The following is a 6,000-nucleotide window of genomic DNA, read 5'->3' on the forward strand; positions in this document are numbered from 1 at the left end:
CTGGGCAGGCACACATGCAGCTCCACCTCGGAGATTTACGACTGGAGTCTTATTAAGCATAAATTAGGAACTGTCTCTCTTCTCCTTTTCCCTTTTTTCCAAGCAATTTCCCTTTCAGGAACAAACCGAAATCGAATTTAGACACTTTGAAGTCACTCAGCTTAATCGCATTTTCCAGCAATCAAATGTAAACATAGAGTCCAAAATCTTGTTGAGTAATGACAGTGGGTATACGAAAATATTCATTGCCATGAGCTAAATTGAAATACCTAAATTGGTCAATGGTCACGATGATCAATGTGAATGGCCCGAAATGAGTGGAATTTTCACGCTTGAAAAGGGATATTAGAGGGTAGACTAACCATTATGTGACTCCATACTCGTAATGTATGCAAATCCAATTTAGCGCTCCATAAGCTTTATTAGATGACAAAAGTTAACACGTGCCTTTGATGGATACACCTGTTTGGGTATAAAGCTTCTCTGTTAGATTGACAAACTGAATGATTGAATGAATAACTGGCAGAGTGATTAGTTTAACCACTGTTATTTCATTTATTAGGGGGAGGGGAGTTCACGAGAAAATGAAGTACATTCGACCACAGAAGTCAATCGATTGTTGGCTGGGCTTTGGTCTTTTCGTAAGTCAAGTTGCAACCACTGAAAGTCCAAGCTGTTATGACAAGAGGTCAGACTTGGTTAGAACAAATTGGGCTAAGAAATCAACTCCTATTCGAATGGATGTTGAATTAAATGTTGTTTAAATATTTATTAAAAATGATGGATAGCAAAAAAGATGTAGAATAGACTGGATATTCTTTAACTTTACGTTAACTCAAGAGTTTACATTCCACTTTTTTTCATTTTCCTCAAGAGATACTTTCCCTTCCTTTCACTTTTTATGTTAGAACATAAAAAACGGAAAATTCAATTGAAACTCCTTCATAACCCATAAAGAATCCAATTAATTTCCCTGGATCTTGGGTAGGCCTGAAGGCAAATTTTATTTGGGCATCAGTCAATCAGCTTGATCCCCCCTAAAATCTGCTTATTATCATACCGCCATCCATCATATGGCATATAGTTAAGCGAATATAGAGTCATTTCTGTATAGAACGATTTGATATATACGTGTCTGTGTATTTGCCAGGGGTACCATTCAATGGGGAACCCAATTTCAGTGTTTACTTATGCATATAAGGCATACAATAAGAAGGGAGAGAGAGAGGAGAGAGAGAGAGAGAGTGAGAGAGAGTGGGTGTGTAAAATGAGGAGGACCCATCAAATGTTCTACGTGTCCTGCAGGTGAGCAGGCAGCAGCAAAGGCAGCAGCAGGGATAACAAAGGGGAGTCGAATAAACTTTACTCTGATGCCTCCTGATGATGATGTACGACTGAAAAGCAGCGGAGGCAACATCAAGAAGGATGGGTGAAAGAGCCTTGGGCCGGCATTATCATTCAACCCATATCCACAAACACATGGGGCACGTGACGGGCTTGGATGTGCGTGTCCTTAGCACAAGGAGAAATTTTGTGGGGAAAATTTAAAGTTATATAAAACTTTGAAAAGGTTAAAACACTTTATAAAAAGAATAAAGTAATAAAGTGAGAGAGAGCTTAACAATTAATAAAAACACAAAAAACCCTTTAATCTACCTTTACCTTCAAGGTAATGTATGACCAGCATTTTCCCCCAGTGTATTCCTGTTCCATTTCCCTTACCTCCACTGTGCTGTTGCGCAAAATCCAAACTAATAATGACATTTTGCGAATTATTCCACATCGCAGCCTGCTTGACACACTGACACTGAACCGGCGAGCAATAAAAGCGGCAGCAGGAAGATGAGAAAAAGGATCCCAGGGAGCAGGAGTAGAAGAAGCACCAGCAGAAGCCTGCAACAGGAGTCTAAAAGGGTGGTGGTGTGAAATTTATTTGCTTCCAGGACCCGTCACGTTCTCCAGCGTATATGTGTGAGTGCGAGGGCCATAAAGCTTCCCATTCGAAAGGAGTTTCACACCCAGTCGCAAGAAAAGGGGAATCAGCAAGTAAACACGACTGCAAGAAGATATTACTTCTGACTGTATCTTAGAAGGAATCTTGGGCAGGGTATTCCCAGTGCGAGGACCTCACTACTAAAACAATTTTATCTCGTCTCATACAAAGTCTCTGGCTGGCAAATGAAAATGTTGCCCCGCTTTTCCATTGAATTTATTATCCTGTGATTGCGTAACATTTATTCATGTCAATTAGCCTTGGCAGCAAATGCAAAAATGCTGTTGATGCAGCTCTCTCCTCCCCTCCTCCTCTCTTCTCCCTTTTCCTACTTGCATTCTTGGACAACTTGTCGGTTGGTTGTTTGCTTGTTAGACGTGCCGTTGGCATTTGATGTATTTTTAAATTGCATAAAGTTACGCTTTTATTTTCCACAAATAGAAAAAGCCAATTCATGTGATGACAAAATGATAGAAATAAAATATTTAAACAAAATCTATATTGGATTGCATTTTTGGGCAAGTTAAATCCTTTTCAGGTTTTCAATTTGTATATCTGTCGTTAGTTACAAACTTTAATTAAAAGTTTATTCATTTACTTATATTCCCTGACAAGGGAAAATGGATTTTAGCTTCTAAGTTTTAGTTGACAAATTAAATCAGATCAGCCTTAAACTCCATTCTAAGTAACAAATTTTGTATAAAGTTAAACCTTAGATCCTTGATTTAGCAAATGCTGACCATGAACGCTTCCTTTTAAGCTGATAAAACAGCATTTACCTATAAATGCAGATTAATGAAGGCACCCAGACACTTGTTGACAGCCAACACCCGTTCTAGGGACACCTGGCTGTCGTAATTCCCCCAAGGTGTAGCAACCAAGTTGGTTCTTTATTTTAATTTAGCTGCTTCAACTAATGGATTCGAGCTTACGTAACACCAAACACTTTGGCCGTAATGCGGCATAGGGCAAAACTAACCCACAATATCCCATAGTTCCGCACCCTGGGTGTTCTTTGTGCTATATTGTGCTGCAAAAGACTTAATTTGCATTTACAGCAACGCTCTGCACGTACGCAACTAAATATAGTTGGTTAGGGGAGCTCTCACTCACTTACAATGGACGTGCAACGGGGCGGATGAGAAGGCGTTGACTATATATATATAAATTAAGTATACGCAGTGCAGCCCCTCTGCTATGTCTCATTTCTCTTGCTCTCTCGTTTTCTGTTGGAACTAGAACTAAAACTGAAACTGAAACTGCCAACTGAGCTAGAGTCTCTAATGACCACTTTGAGGGTTTTAAAATGGGCGACAGTCAGGCAGCGGCCACATAAATAACACGAATAGCGTCCTGTTCCGCATTTCCCTGCTGAGGCCAGAATGAAATTAACTTATTCATTAGCAAATGGCAGCCCGGGGGCCCGTCTTAAACGCCATATATACTTATATATATATATATATGTATATAACTATATATATATATCTGGCACATAGTAGCTCAGATATATGCAAATTTGTGTGTTTATGTCTATAAACTGTTTGCAGCTCTTTTCAAAGGCGCTAAATGTCAGACACTTTCTACACCTCGGTGCGACTTAAGCTGTCTTTTATGCTGGCATACCCTGCATATGCGTAAGGGAAGCTATATGGGTTTTTTGGGATAAGTTTTGTATGATTATTTCTTTCTTTCTTTAAGTAAGTTGTTAAGGTAGCTTAGATCAAGCCAAATTCTTAAAAAATTACAGAAAAATGTATAATTTTATACAAGTTTCAGGCTACAAGTTCTAGTAAAGCCAAGTAAAACACTAACAACTTTCAAAAAATAAACCTATATTATTACAAATTTCATAAATACCTAAAAAATTCAACCCTAATCATGATCCTGCTTCAAAAACTCACGGGGTACACCCTTAGTCTTAAGTACCAACTACAGCAAACAACCTTCGGAAAAGTTTTCTTTCTTGTTTTTAATTAAAAAACATTTTCATTGCAAGGTGCAAAATGGCTGGCAAATTGCATAGAGAACACAAGGCACCACCGGCAGCAGGACTTCGGGCGCCATTTTGAGTTGCTGGCTTAACGAGACACCCACACAAACACACAACACACACACACCGGCACTTACAACCAGGACGGTTTGTTGTTTGGCATGTCCTTTTTCCTCTTTTCACTTCTGGGTTTCGTTTTGTTATTCGTTGTTGTTGTTGTTGTTGCTGTTTTCCTTAAAAGGGAGAAGAAAAAAAAACTTTAATTAAGTTTTTCAGGTTGCCTGGTTTATTTTTAACTCGAGTGTTTTTGCATACAACAACAACAGCCATGAGTTTTGACAGCTGCCTGTAATTTATAAGGGCATTTAGTTGCAGATTTTTCCCACATGATGGAAGCTTAGGGCAAAAGTTTGCCAAAACACACAAGCATATGATGATGGAGGGCCAAAAATAATATGGGGTTAGAGTTCGCAGCTTAACAAACAACATTTCACTCTGTATTTGATAAGCTTAAATATAGTTTTAATTAAAGTTTTGGCCCTTTCATTAGGAGTTTGGTTTGACAAGCATAATTTAACTTTAAATTAGATTTCCTATCAATCTGACAGAACTATGTCATTTCGCAAATTACCTGACTGTGTCTGAGCGCCAGCTGTTCGTTGGCTTTGAGGCAAAAGATAATACTGCCCGATCCGCTCAACTCATTTGCATTTGCCGCTAGCATTATGTGCAACCATCTTGTCGCCCTGCCATTCTTGCAACATCAAATGGAGCGGCAGACCCGTCGGCAAGGATCCATTTAACTTGCAATTTGTGCAAACGACTTACAATTGTCGCCGGCAATTCTGCCCCTTTTTTTTAAGCCATTCCCTCTCAGAACGGAACGTAAAATCGCAAATTTTCTACATTTCATCTCTAGTTTGCTGCTTCACTTTGTTCTCAGGCTTAGCCAACCAAAAAAGAAGTAAAAAAATGAACACTAAAGGCGTCAAAGGGAGTGAAAAAATGTGGAAAAATTGAATGGAATCTGTTCTTAGATACAAAATCTCGGAAAATAAAGTTCATGTTTTCTTTTTTAAGATTTTGTAAGAATCGATATGATAGCTATTTATAATTTGTAAGGAAAGATCAGAATCTTCCTTTAAAATACTTTCCCAAATTGCCTGTCAGAACACTTTCCCAATAAGGGCTTTCCATCTTGTTCAGCTCCAGGATGAGGCCAGGCAAATTGGGAGCACTTTTCCAGGCCAAATTCGAGCAGTCGTTTACGGCAAGATAGGAATCGCAGGTGGGTTGAGTTTTTAGGGGAGAAGGATGAGTGGATGGCCAGGTATTCGTTTCGAACTCCGTTCCATGGAAGTGCGAAATATTTTCGCTGCGATTTGCATTTGTTCGAGGGGTAGGCAGGGGCACACAGGAGGCGTGGCAGTTCCAATTGGCGCCGCACATAAATGCAAATGCAAAAAAAGAAAAAAGTGGCAAAAAGTGCCCAGAGGCGGTGGCTTTCGATGGGAGGTGTGGCAATGGCAGGGGCAGTGGCAGAGGCAGAGGCAGTGGCAGCTGGTGAACGAAGTGTGGCATACATTTAGGCGTCGCCGCATGCAAATGTTTGACGTTATACAATAATAAAAGCAAATCCGTGGCAAAGAGGCACCCTTGCAAATATACACATCATATATATATATAGATGTCTTTATATATATATATTTTTTTTTATTTTCTTGGGCTTATTCTTGCGACGTTTTTATTTCCCCTTCTGCTTGTTCAGTTTTGCATATTTTTCTTGTTCGATTTTTATCGCCACGTCGCCGACGACGAAAATGTTGCGCAAATATTTGCGCTTTTATGTGCATAGGAAAAAACCTCTCCCCGGATTTTTCCTTCATTTTTTTATGCCTTTTTCTCTCCCCCCCCCCACGACATGGAACATTTTTGCCTCTCATTCATTTCTTTTTGTGCATTCAGATTTTCGCTTTGCAGATGTTTGTTGTTGCTGCTTTTTATGATTTACTTGTGC

This window comes from Drosophila eugracilis, unplaced genomic scaffold (assembly GCF_018153835.1).
Source record: "Drosophila eugracilis isolate 14026-0451.02 unplaced genomic scaffold, ASM1815383v1 contig_81, whole genome shotgun sequence".
NCBI lineage: Eukaryota > Metazoa > Arthropoda > Insecta > Diptera > Drosophilidae > Drosophila > Drosophila eugracilis.